This window comes from Ambystoma mexicanum, chromosome 6p, assembly GCF_040938575.1.
Source record: "Ambystoma mexicanum isolate Mex_15411 chromosome 6p, UKY_AmexF1_1, whole genome shotgun sequence".
Taxonomy (NCBI): domain Eukaryota; kingdom Metazoa; phylum Chordata; class Amphibia; order Caudata; family Ambystomatidae; genus Ambystoma; species Ambystoma mexicanum.
Window position 1 is genome coordinate 1,091,953,854 of NC_090935.1, and position 14,753 is coordinate 1,091,968,606.

Genomic DNA, 14,753 nt, shown 5'->3' on the forward strand with positions numbered 1-14,753 from the left:
TGACAAATCTGCACAAATGTTTGCAAAAAGATTGTAGACCTAGATATGAGTATTTTTTCAAAGTTTGGTGGGATTTTGTTAAAAGGGGGCAGGGTCTAAACATGTTTAGATGGCTTATAACTTTGTTGCCATTTGATCAACGTGGACAAAAGATTTCAGAAAGATTATAGACTGAACCTTGAATGTTTGTGCAAAGGATTTTGTCAAGTGGGGGCTAAGTTATATGACTATTGTATGCACGTACATTTTGACACTTTTAAAAAAATAAAACATGGAAGGATATGTAGCAAACCCATGTAAGCAGCATTGGCAAGGACCTGAAATCATGGTTTTGTAAATGTGTCTGTGTTTTATTAAAAACACTAAAATGTCATAATGTAGGTTCAAAAACTAGTGATATAACTCTGGTGACTGAGGTATAGGCTGTGACCATGGGCAGTGACCAGATTGTCTGGGTCAGTGACCAGGACAATCTGGCTACTGGCCATGACCACGAGGGACCAATAATGGTGCTAAGGTGGGCATGGACAGCAGGGACAGGCTATGTGGTAAAGGTTTCAGAAATTGAGATGTTTGAATGGGAAAAAAATCTACTTGGGGGTACAGGTTGAAGTGCTGGATGGGATTGTAGCAAATATGCACGTGGAGGGTCAGCAAGAACTTCAAAGCATGGTTTTGCAAATATGTCCTGTGTTTTATTTTTTCCAAACTTGTAAAATGTAAGTACACAACACAGTGATATAACATTGGGTTCTGGGCAATGGGCCTGGCCATCAGCAAGGAGAAATGTGTACTGTAATTTACTTATTGCACAGATAGAATAGGCGGAATAGATGATATAGAGGAAGGAATAGATAAAGTAGAAGTAGAAGAAATGGACGGAGTGGACGGAATGAATGGGTCAGAATGGAATGAGTGGAACCTGTTGGAATTCCCCCCACACGTTGTATCACTGTGCACCCTGTTCCTCTTGTTGCTATATATCTGTATCCCCCTATATATCCTATATATGTGTACACCCATATATATCTGTATCCCTGTATATACCTGTATCTACTCCTATCCCTATATATCTGTATGTCGCTATGTCCCTACCGTCCTGTTCGTGTCCACGGTCTCGGGCGCTCTACAGATAACCACCTTATCAAACCACTACACTTACCCTCTACTATACACCATCATTCAACTCGAACGCAGCTATACCCCTGATTAATTCGGCCTAGCTGTTCACATATGAATCCGACCCCACAATCACCTCATTACCCTGATAAAATGCAGCTAGCCAAGCACATTCCAGCCTAGTTGCTCACATATTCGTTCCTCAGGCCTAATGCAGCCAGAACCCAGTCTGGGTGTCCACCCTCCAGACTGCACGCATCCAACTGACATCCTCTGCACCACACCTATCGCTAGGAAGCAGCTATCATCCGACAATTACACCAGCTGCACACATATCCGGTGCACCCACACACCATACGAAACCATCTCTCTCAACTGACCAGAATTACGTTTCCCGATGGTGTTCAACCTACCAGCACTTTGAGGTCATACCAATGATATATAAAGCACTATATAAATGGCAAGTAACATAACACAACATAATATATTGGGGCTTGCAGCATGGCTGAAGTGGTAGGTTTAAATGAGAAAAAATATTCTACTTGCAGTTACAGCCTGAAGTGGTGGCCTAGATGAGAACAAACTTGCGCAACGAGCATTAGCAAGGAGCTGAAAGTGTGTTTTTGGAAATATGTTGTGTGTTTTATTTTTCAAAAGTGTACGTAGAAAAATGAGTGATATACATTTGGTGTCTGGGTAATGGGCCTGGGCTTTGGGCAAACGCAAATATGTACTCTGATTTGCTTTTTGGGGAATGTGGCATGGTGAAGCCCAGGCCCCATGTATTTGGAGACTGGCAATGGCTGCAAGCCATGAGCACTGACCATTGGTTACATTATTAGGGTATAGTGGACAGTAGCTAGGATGCAGGGTAGGTGCAGTGAATAATAGGGGTGGTGTGGTTTGGCTGGGGTCATGGTGGAGCCTTATGCCGTAGGCAACTGAACGATGATTTCCATCCCCAGCATGCACTGCTGATAACGACAGACATAAGTATGTGTTGCAAAAAATATGTTCCTTAAATGAGGTTTATAGTTCTTTCATATACAGGAAAAGAGGAATTATTAATAACTTATATACAGTGATGTAACACCATGAAACATTTTCACTTATAAAAACCTATTCAATTGACAGAAAAAAACGTTGTTAAAGGGATTTTATGGTTAAGATGCATTCCACCCTTGGGACACCTCACCTCTAGTAGTTAGCCAGTGGCATCCTACCTTGACATCCGAAACGCAGAGGCAAAAGATGTGTAAAAGATTGTTAAGTGGCAGTTGGTGTGTGGATGCTTAATATGGTCATAGGGTTATATGTACAGTTTTTGGAAGCGATTGGTGGATGGATGGGATGTGTGACTGTTTGAAAGCAGGCATTGAGGCAGTGTTACAAATATAAAATTAAAAAGGGTAGAAGGGCTGCCCTGTGCGATGCTGGCCACCTGCCATCCGGGTGTTTAATGATCCATGGCCTGGAAAGGGGACTGTTATAGTTATAAAGGTTCATTAATTATCATCCTTATTGTATACTAGAGAAATATATTTGGTACAGAAAATCGTTTCTGTGCTTTTATATTTTTCTCTAGTATACAATTCTCCATTAGCACCCTGGGCGGGGGAGCCAGCCAATTAGGTGGCTAGGAACATGGCTTGAATCACTGGTACAAGCCCATGTTCCAAGCCGCCTGAAGGCTGGCTCTTACCGCCATGAGAAGTGGGTGGGCGGAACCCTCTTTTTTGGAGGGGGCTTGACTCAAGATGGTAGGAAGTACAGTAAGAGCAAGAGTGAGTCGAAGCTACCCTAACCAAAGGCGTGGCATAGGGTCACAAAAAATGGCAGCAGAGCTAAGTTGCTACTAGCCCGAGAAAAAATAGAGATATCAAAACAAAACTTTAATTTAAACTAACAGATAAACAAAAGACATATTTACAAATTGCGTCATGGCGCTGAAGATGTGCTCTTACTGGCTCTCACCGCCGCCATCTCTGCCCCCCCCACCCTCCATCCCAATTTTGTTTTCACCCCCCACCTCCACTACTCACCTTATTTCGGCAGCAGCTGGTGCTGCCGCCGCATTTTCTCTTTTTCTTCGCCTCTCGCAGACAACCATGGAAAGGGAAGAGGAGCTACATACAGAGCCTGCCTTCCCTTTCTATGATGGCCATCTTGGGAAATCCTTTTTTTAGTACCCCGGGTTACCGCTTTGGCAACCCGGGGTGCCTATGGCCTTCATCCCCCGTTGCAGGGGCAGACCAGGGGATAAGGGGCCAGAGCCCTCGTTATCCTCACTCGCTTCACTTGGGCTGATAACTTGTGCTGGCGGGTCGTCATCCCCCATTTCAGCCTATGGAATGGGAGATGAACGCAACATTATTTCCATTAGCATAACACATGCTTTTGGAAATTTTGGAGAATCTTATTGAGTCTATCTACTTTATTGAGAAATGTAAAGTAGATGGAGTCTGTGCGGTTACTTCTATTAGTACTATTTTTTAACTATGGAAGGTGGTGCCTAAAGGAACTTTTTTTTTGCAGGAGAGGTAAGAAAGTAAGGTGGGGAGGGAAATGAGAGAAGAGGCACCAACCACTAATATGGAGGGGCAGGTGGACAGGGGAAGATGTTGCACGTGTGTTACATCTAAGGTAGAGGGCAGTTTTTCTCATGCTCCTTGATTACAGCTTCAAAAACACTTTGAGATTGCTCTGCCCTGCAAAGTGGTGTGTTGCAGTATATACAGAGTACGGTTGACTTCGAAAGATACGGATCAACAGCCTCTTTATCGCTTGCAAGGTAGCTGGTGGGATTGTGTTTCCCAAAGAAGTAGGTTTCAGTATTGGCTGAGGAAGATGAGGTGGAGGAAGACAGCTTACTACTTGTTAAGAAATGTACAACCTTCTGAGAGCATTGCAGTGGTTGGATTTGGTGTGGCAGCGCATGGAAGTGGTCCCGTAGGAGTACTGTCCAGGTAGTTTGCGATTGCACTCACTTCGGTAGCTTTAGCCTTTGGTACATTCCCAACAGTGGTAAAGAACTGTCACACCCATGATTCTTTCTGGTGCTAGAGGTAGGCACTTCCTCTATCTCATCTTCTTGGTCCTCTTCATTGACTTTGGAAGTACTGCGCTTTTTTTGTTGTGCAGGTCTTCCAGCTGGTGGTGGTGGCTCTTGGGGAGGAGGTATGGCACTATCTGATGCCATTTTTAAGATAAATAACAGTTCTGCTAATATTCTTTTAAGTATGTGCTCTGTGCTAGATTGTTAATGGATAATGAGTAAGAATAGGTGTAAGGGTACATTTTGAGCTTCAAAAATCATAGATAAGCTGAAAAATGCAGTTCCAAACTGTTTGCGAAGCACGGACCTGTTTGCGAAGTGCGGGCGCATTCGTGAACACGTCATCATACTGTGTGCGTGCCTGGTCATTTGACACTGTCCGGATGGTCCGTAATGACGTCAGATGTTTGCGGACCTCGGCAAACACAAAAACACTGCAAAAAGTGTATAGAAGTGTTAAAAATTATGCTACAAGGTGGGGAATACCTGATCTTTAAAGTGAAACTTTGTAAATTGGACAGAAATCTTGCTATATTGGGGTAATTATAATATTAGTAACATTAGGTAGAAAAAGGAAGGTGAGGCATGCACTCCAGTTCCCAGTCATATATACCTGCTGCAGTTCAGTTGATCTTCTGCTCTAAGCGCTTTCATGTCTCAAAAAGCTTCAGGCAGGCAGTCTTTCTTTTCAGGTGTTACTGATTAGTTTCAAATTCAGTCTCAAGGAATTCGGGTAGCTGTAGTGATAGCACAATATTTCAATTCAGGTGACCAGGAACCAGCTCCCCTCCAAAAGCACAATTCTTTCCCATAATTGGGGAGGGGGAAAACTATCATTATGGCTCTCCTAGGTGGGGCACTGTAACCCCGGTGCCGCTGCCTCTGGAGCCCGGGACTCTTGTAACATTATATAGAAAAAGGAAGGTGAGGCGCACACTCTAGTTCCCAGTCATATATACCTGCTGCAGTTCAGTTAATCTTCTCCTCCAAGCGCTTTCTTGTCTCTAACAATCTTCAGGGAGGCAGTCTTTCTTTTCAGGTGCTACTGTCACACTCACCTGTGTCGCTGTAGGAGCGATGGATGAGCCTCCTTGACCCAGAGTTCTCACTTCCCCTCTTTCACTCGGAGGAACACCTTGGTTTTTAGTGGGGTGTGCACTCCATCCTGCATACGCAGGGGTCCAATTCTATGGAGGATTCACAGGCCTACACTCATAGGGATGATGCCAATGTCTGTTTGCCGAGTTCTGATGCCACACGCTGTTATATGTCTTCACAGCGAGGCAGAGTGTTCCATGTGCTAGTTTTTTCACTAGCAAGAAAGTCCTTTCCACACGGCGAACGTTGCACAGTGGATTTTGAGAATCTGGAATTGACCGAATTGTCTTTATTTTGCCAAAGGTATCTTGGGTGAGTAGCGCTGCGTGTAGAACCCAGAACCGTCGGTAGGTATGCGCGGCGATACAGGATCGAGCGCACCGAATAATGTCTCTCCTTTTGTTTGCAGGAGTGGATTATAGAGTGCTTGCGCCACGAGCCTGGGTTCAGCGCTACTGGAGAGCCTCGGAGGTCCGGTAAGCATGCACAGAGGCTTCGGTAAGTATGCACAGTGTTATTGGAGGGAGCGCAGTAAGTAATGTCTCTCCTTTCTTTTGCAGGAGATTGGGCGCTCGGGCTACGGACCTGGATTCCAGCGTAGCAAGAAGTTTCGGTGAGTATGCACAGCGCTACTGGAGCGAGCGCACTAATGAGGATTCCAGCGTAGCGAGAAGATTCAGTGAGTATGCGCAGCTTTACTGGAGGGGGTGCACTAATGAAAGTTTTTCTTTGTGCTTACAGGTGCCGGTGTAGGTGTCACCTCGTGTCCAGGGAAAGCTGCGGCTTGGAGAAAGCACAGAGGTTGATCCGGAGCAGGTAAGCAGAAGCAGGATGATCTGGAGCAGGCAAACAGAAGCAGGATGATAGAGAGCAGGTAAGCAGAAGCAGGTTGATCCGGGGCAGGTAAACAGAAGAAGGATGATCCAGAGCAGGTAGGCAAGAGCACGGTGAGTGTGTTGCTGATGCAGTTTACAGAAGCAACACGAAGCGCAGGAAGAATCTAGGGTGTGGCTTATATAGCCAGCCACACCTGAACACTAGAGAGCTCATGGACTTTCATGCACTTCCTGTTTGGCAACAGGAAGTAGTAACCAGGAAGTTACTACAAACACCAGGAAGGAATTAAAAGAAGGTATCTGCTATGGTTTTTTTTGTGTGCCTATGCCAGGCCTGCCAAGCCTCCACCCAGCTTGCCCTGACTACATGCCTGGTACCCATGACAGTCTTCTCCCTCAAAACCCCTCCCAATGGTGTGAGTGTGGGTTTTGGCTTATCAGGATTGTCCCGATGGAATTTTCGCACCAATTGGGGGCATGCACGTGTGTACTAGGTTCCCATGATCTTTCCTGGGGTCCGTACCCCTTTCAGTCAATCAAGTAATACAAATACAGGGTCTTTCGTACTAGTTTGGAATCTAATATGTTCTTTACCTCATATTCTGGTGCTTCTTCACCCACTTGTATGGGTGCGGGAGGTGTGGAGTTTCGGGTTCCTGGGTGTACTGGTTTTAATAGCGACACATGAAATACGGGATGTTTACGCATATGTTGAGGTAACGCCAGTTTCATGGCTGCTGGATTAATCAGTGTCTCTATCGTATATGGACTAATGTAGCTAGGCTAACATTTTTTGGGACCTTTTAAAGCAATGTGTCTAGATGCCAGCCAGACCGGGTCTCCCACTTGATAATCTGGGGCTTTTCGTCGATGGTGATCAGCGTTTCTTTTTTGTGTTTCTTTGGCTTGCTGTAGGTTCTTGCTGGCCTCCCTGGTTGCTTTAATGATGCTGGCGTGCAGATTCTTTACCGCGGGCATCTCAATGTTTTCTGGCGGGTCATAGACAGATGTTCTGGGGTTTCGACCATATATAGTAAAAAAAAAAGGTGTTGCTTGGGTTTATGTGTGTGTTGAATTGTTGTAGGCATGCTCTACCACCCATAGTATTTCTGTCCAGATTTGACTTGTTTGGTGCAAATACTGTTCCATGGTCTGGTTTGTGCGCTCGGTTTGACCGTCCGTTTGAGGATGGTGACTAGAGGATAGACGGATTTCTACTCTTGCCAGGGCACAACATTTCTTTCAAAAACGAAATACAAATTGGCTACCTCTGTCAGAGACGATTACGGTGGGGAATCCATGTAACTTGACGATTCGGTCTAGAAAAACCTGCGCCAGAGTCAGAGCTGAAGGAATACCTTTCAGAGCTATGAAATGGGCCATTTTGGAGAAGAGGTCCGCTACTACAAGGATGGTATTATAACCCGAGTTGGGAGGTAAATCAGTGACAAAGTCCATTGATACTGTGTGCCAGGGCGCTGGTGGGATGGTGATTGGCTGAAGGAGGCCGGCTGGTTTTTGCCTGGATGTCTTGTATTGTGCACACACCTCACAAGTGCCTATGTAGGTAGCAATATCCTCTCGCCAAGTTGGCCACCAATAAAATTTGCTTACTTTCTTCATGGTTTTAGCTATACCTGGATGGGCTTCCAACAGCGAGTCGTGGTAGTCTAACATAATTGCTTGTTGCAGATACTTAGTTGGAACATAGAGACGTCTTTGGTAATATGTCTTGAATGGTGAACTGTTCTCTCTTCTTGTCCCAAGCCAGTAGGTCTCTTTCAGACATATTTTTTTTTAATTGCTTCCGGCAGTGTGTTTAACAGAGATGGGCCAGTGCAGAAGCTGTGAATTTTGTGGCTAGGTATGATCTCCACCGGGTTAGGGGCATTATATGCTTCCTCTCCTGTGCCAATGTGGGATAACTCATCTGCTTTCCCGTTCTTAACTCTGGGCCGGTAGGTGATCACAAAGTCATATTCTATTAAGGATAGGGCCCAACGGAGCTGTCGTGCAGACTGAGCTTTGGCTGAGCGTAAGTATTGCAAGTTCCGATGATCTGTTATTATTGTGATGGTGTGTTTTGCTCCAAGCAAGTAATGTCACCATTCTCACAGTGCACTCTTGATTGCTAGGAGTTCTTTCTCAGAAATCGCATAGTTCAATTCCGCTGGGGAAAATGTTCTCGACCAAAAGGGAATGGGATGAAGGCATCCGGTTTTGGGATTCTGTTGAGACAATACGGCCCCCATGGCAATGCGTGAAGTGTCCGTTTCCACGATGTACAGTAAATCGGGCTGCAGGTGTTGTAGTATTGGGGCTGAGGTGAATTTTTCCTTGAGGGCTCAAAAGGCTTCTTACACCGCTGGTGCCCATTCAAATTTTCGGTGTTTACGCAGTAATGACATAATTGGGTGTACTAAATGTGAGAATCCTGGTATGAAGCATTGATAGAAATTTGCAAAACCTAAGAAACTCTGTACTCCCTTTACAGACGTGGGTGAAGAACAAGTGAGGATTGCCTCCACTTTCCTATTGTCCATCTTGATTCCCTGTAGTGTCAGTACATATCCCAGAAACTCCACCTCGGTGACGTGGAAGGAGCATTTTTCAAGTTTTGCATACAGTTGGTTTTCACGCAGTTTGCGGAGTACTGCTCGCACATGGGTTACATGTTCTTGGAGAGTGGTGGAGTAAATCAAAATGTCATCGATGTAGACGACTGCGCAGACATCGAGGAGTTCCCGTAACACATTGTTCATAAAATTCTGGAACGCAGCCGGGGCATTGCAAAGCCCAAAAGGCATGACCTGGTATTCGTACAGACCATAGCGGGTATGGAAAGCAATCTTCCACTTGTCCCCTTTCTTCATGCGTACCATGTATGTCTAGTTTTGTGTAAATCTTTGCTTGTCTCACCTGGTCTATGAGTAATGGTATCAGAGGTAATGGGTACTTGTTCTTTATTGTGACTTGATTTAGGGCCCAGTAATCGATACACGTTCTTAAATCCCCCTCTTTCTTAGGTACGAAGAAAAGTGGGGAGGTGGCTGGTGACTTAGATGGTCTAATGAAATCGTTGGCCAGGTATTGCTCTAAGTAAGCCCATAGATGAGTGATTTCTTCCTCGGTTAATACATAAATGCAGCTACATGGTACTTGTTCCCCTGGTAGCAGATCAATCTGGCAGTCATAAACTCGCTGTGGTGGTAACGTATTAGCTTGCTCCTTCGCGAACACATCCTGGAACTCCTGGTATTCCACTGGTAAGGTTCCGACCAAACCTAAACCTGTTATCTTTTCTTGTGAAGCTAACAATGGGCTTCTCTGGGTCCCTTTGTTGTCATAGCAAGAGACGCATTCCGTGGGAAAGAGTAAGGTTCTCACTTGCCAATCTATCCTTGGGTTGTGCGTCTCCAGCCACAGTATCCCAAGAATCAGCTGGAATTGGGGTGCTGCGATAAGGTCGATCCTAATAGCTTCCCTATGACCATGTAGGCAGATTAAGGTGAGAGTGGAAGTACACTGTGTTACTGGTCCCGAAATAATTTGTGTGCCATCCACAGCTGTCACACTTTCAATGGTGTCCTTATGGTGGAATGCCAATCCCAAGGTCTTTGCGGTGTTTACGTCCAAGTAGTTCCCGATAGCCCCACTGTCTATGAAAGCCTTGAGGGCATGCATTCGGGTGGGTTGTGATGGATCTACCAGAACCACAGGACTACTGAAATGTGAGATCTGAGTGCTCCATTCTTGGCTCGACAGACCGACCTATGCATCTGCCAGGCGTTGGAGTTTTCCGCTTCTGACTCTTCCCTTGTGTCATCCAGAACCCCCATTGTCTTCCGTGGGGGTTTAACCATGCAGTTCCAGAGGAAATTACCAGATTGGCCGCAATATAAACAAAGTTTTTCCTGACGCCTCCGTTCTCTCTCTGCTTTGGTGAGTGGTCCTCTGAGGACACCCAATTGCATGGGCTTTGAGTGTGTTTCGGAGGCCTGTCGATTGGATGCTTCTTTTGGTTGGACATACACTGGTCTATCTTCTGATCTGGTTCGGTCGGCCTTGCGATCCTGTAACCGGTGGTCTAGTTGCATAGTCTGATCGATGAATTTGCTACAGTATTCAGGCAGATTAACTACTTGTGCCAAAACTTCTTTTAATTCTCCTCTCAGTCCTAGATAAAATAATGTGATTCGTTTCTCCTCTAGCCAACCTGATTCGGCTATTAGATGATTGAATGTAGCGACATACGAAATAAGATCCTGACCATCCTGTCGCAGAGAGAGCAGCTCATCATCCAAGGCCTGACCATGAGTCCGATGGGCAAATAGTTTTTCCAGTTCACATTGAAAAGCTGGGTAATTTCTCAACAAGGGGTCGTCCCTAAGCACTAACGGGACATACCAGTCCACAGCGTGTCCTCCTAAATAGGAGATGATGAAGGCTACTTTAGCCTGGTCATTCAGAAAAGAGTTTGGTTTGCATATGAAGTGTAGGCGGCATTGATTCATGAACACTCCAAATTTCTTGGGATCCCCAGAGAAACGTTCTGGGGGTGCTAAAGGGATATTGCCTGGAAGCAATACCTGAACATTGTGACTACTGGTGCCACGGTAGGCTGCCCCTGAGGGGCTCCACCTGGTAGGGGTGCTAGACCAGCTTGGGTCTGTAAGAGCTGTCTCGCCAAGTCGTCTGTTTTATCCCTGTTGACTACCAGTTCGCGCCTTAAGGCATTAGTCTCCGAGCGGGCTGCTTGCACCTCAGCCCGTAGTTTGCCTAACAATAGGGAAAGCTGGTCTACCTCAGAGGTTTCCATCGCTCGGGCAGAGTTGTTGTGGACAGCTTTGTGTTCTGTCACACTCACCTGTGTCTCTGCAGGAGCGATGGATGATCCTCCTTGGCCCCGAGTTCTCACTTCCCCTGTTTCACCAGGAGGAACACCTTGGTTTTTAGTGGGGTGTGCACTCCATCCTCCATACGCAGGGGTGTGATTCTGTGGGAGATTCACAGGCCTAAAATCGTAGGGATGATGCCAATGTCTTTTTGCTGAGTTCTGATGCCACACGCTGTTATATGTCTTCACAGCGAGGCAGAGTGTTCCATGTGCTAGTTTCTTCACTAGCAAGAAAGTCCTTTCCACAAGGCGAACGTTGCGCTGTGGATTTTGAGAGTCCGGAATTGTCTGAATTGTCTTTATTTTTCCAAAGGTATTTTGGGTGAGTAGCGCTGCGTGTAGAACTCAGAACTATCGGTAGGTATGCGCGGCGATATAGGTTCGAGCGCACTGAATAATGTCTCTCCTTTTGTTTGCAGGAGTGGATTATAGAGTGCTTGCGCCACAAGCCTGGGTTCAGCGCTACTGGAGAGCCTCGGAGGTCTGGTAAGCATGCACAGAGGCTTCGGTAAGTATGCACAGCATTATTGGAGGGAGCGCAGTAAGTAATGTCTCTCCTTTCTTTTGCAGGAGTTTGGGCGCTCGGGCTACGCACCTGGGTTCCAGCGTAGCGAGAAGATTTGGTGAGTAAGCGCGGCATTACTGGAGCGAGCGCACTAATGAGGATTCCAGCGTAGCGAGAAGATTCGGTGAGTATGCACAGCGTTACTGGAGCGAGTGCACTAATGAAAGTTCTTCTTTGTGCTTACAGGTGCCGGTGTAGGTTTCACCTCGTGTCCGGGGAAAGCTACGGCTTGGAGAAAGCACAGAGGTTGATCCGGATCAGGTAATCAGAAGCAGGATGATCCGGAGCAGGTAAGCAAAAGCAGGATGATCCGGAGCAGGTAAGCAGAAGCAGGATGATCCGGAGCAGGTAAGCAGAAGCAGGTTGATCCAGAGCAGGCAAGCAGGAGCATGGTGAGGGTGTTGCTGATGCATCTTACAGAAGCAACAGGAAGCACTGGAAGAATCTAGGGTGTGGCTTATATAGCCAGCCACACCTGAACACTAGAGAGCTCATGGACTTTCATGCACTTCCTGTTTGGCAACAGGAAGTGGTAACCAGGAAGTTACTACAAACACCAGGAAGGAATTAAAAGAAGGTATCTGCTATGGTTTTTTTGTGTGCCTATGCCAGGCCTGCCAAGCCTCCACCCAGCTTGCCCCGACTACATGCCTGTTACCCATGACAGTTACTGATTAGTTTCAAATTGAGTCTGAAGGTCTTTTCAAGAGAAGTATTTGTGTAATAAAAGGATGAATTATTTTTGTATTTCAGTTGTGAGGTTTTAATGAGAATACTCACGTAATAAGACTAATATCTGTCTTGTAGTTGGTGTCATGTGCTTGGTCAACAACCCTCATGGAGTTTACCAAAGAAGGTTGATACCATCAGGGAATAGTCAAGAGGTGACAGGATCACTTTGTATAGATTATTATGTCAAAAGGGGCTCGATCCTATCCTCTTATTCCAAAAAAACCCAATCCTCTTTAAGTACATAGGTGTATTGTGCGGCATCCCCGTAGGACTCTACCCTTTTTGGGTTGAAGGGGAATCCATCCGGATTCAAGTATCAAGGAACTTACAATTCCAGGTTGTTCAGATTTAAGCACTGTCCAAGCTTATCAGTTTATTTCGGTTGCGGGTACTATATTTGAAATAAGAACATTCCAACAGTTGGCGACACCAACCGCATCCCTTGTTGTTCTGGTGGGCCTGTGCCATTCTTCATCTACCATATTTGATTTGGAGCCTTTTTGAAAATGAGTGCTGATAAAGTGGTCAGTTTCGATGACAAATATGTCACTGAGCTATTGGCACGTGCATTACTCTTTGCAGAAGAAGGTGATGGGTCTCTTATTTCTAATCTCAGCAACCGGTACGAATTATTACAATGAAAAAAACGTCTATTAGAACTGAGTTACATGGGTCCATAATGATTGAGTACTTAAGAGCCGGTACCCTCACACAAGGATTAGATGTTCAGAACGAACCCCGACTATTTCTGGACATCAAAGAATTTAATATCAAATGGAGTTATATTGCCAACAAGTGTGGGAGGGACTGGATAATACTCATCATAGACACCGCCAGTGAAATGTATAGTAAAATCAAAGACGATTTACTGGCAATGGAAGCAGAGATAAAAAAAATGAGTCCCACTCAACACCTTCAAACACAGACCCGACGTGATTTTTAATGAAATGGAGGAATTTAAGGACTTCACTACAAGTGAGAGAGTAAAACGCATGAAAAAGGACCTCACAGATTACTCTCATGAGAAGGCCTTTATATATATTCAAGAAGGATATGATCCTTTCAAGACCCAGGCTGGCCAATTCCAAAGACATTGAAAATGTCTGCTTTGGGTACACCTCCTATTCATCAGGATCCTCAGGTGATGAAGGCACAAATAACGGAAGGGGTCAGACTAATGGTAATAGACCCCCCCAGACAACAAGGCAGGAGTAGACAGAATGGCGGAGGTAGGCCTAATTATAATAGACCCAATAGAGGGTGACAGGGTCCGCCACCACAGAGACAACGTTTTTTAGATCAGGACCCCCAGACCGAAGATTTAGACTATACCCCACGACAAACAAGGAACAACCGAGCCTATTAGTAAATTTGTCTAGCTACACCCCAACACTAACAGAAGAATGTCTTCTAAACAAAGGCTTTGGTTTTGTACCAACTACAAGTTATGATGGGTTTAAGGTGAGAGCAGAGCTCCACCAAATATTCCGTAAAATCCATCTGACTCCATTTTTTTATGGAAAATCCTATGACAAACAAGAGAATTGTAGCGGATTACGAAAGCCCTCAACTTTTTGTCCACCAACTGCGAGTCACACACAGGAGGCTGTAGTGTTTGAAAAACGAGTTCTATCAGAATTAAGACAGTTAAAAAAAAACATTCCTTACCTGTTCCAAAATCTCAACAGATTAGAACTCCAAGCCCTTCAAGGTCTTAAAAATAACGATCAAATAGTAGTGAGAAAGGCAGATAAGGGTGGTGCAATTGTATTATTGGATCGCTATTTTTAAATCAGAGAATGCGAGCACCAACTAAATGATACCACCTTCTACAAGAAAATCCAAGAAGACCCACCATCACGTTTAAAATCTTTAATCGAGGTGAAAATAGAGAAAGCATTCGAGCGCGGTTGGATTTGTAGACAAGAATACTAATTTTTGTTATCAACAAAACCAAGTATTCTGAGTATCTACATCCTTCCAAAGATTCATAAATCTCTATTCAATCCACCAGGGTGCCCAATAGTGTCAGGGTTAGGTACCTTTTTAGAACATCTTTCAAAATGTGCTGACCACTATCTAAAACCCTTTGCGCTTGAGATGTATTCCTACATCCAAGACACCACAGAGGTAATTCATCTTATTGAGAACTACCCTTTTGATGGCCATAAACAACATTTAGCTAATCCAGACATTGGGGGTCATTACGACACAGGCGTTAAGGGGTAAACAGTGCCCTAAAAGGTTGCGGCGCCGTTAACCCCTTAACGCCTTACTACGAGGTCCCTTTGCGGGTCCAGACCTTAACGGCTGGTCTGGACCAGCCATTAAGGTAGGGACCCGCAAAGGGACCTTGAAGGTAATTACGGTACTGCAATTTGCGGTACGGTAATTACCACCTTCCCCTTTCCCATTGAGCCCTTTGGGGCAGAAATGGGAATGGGGAAGGGC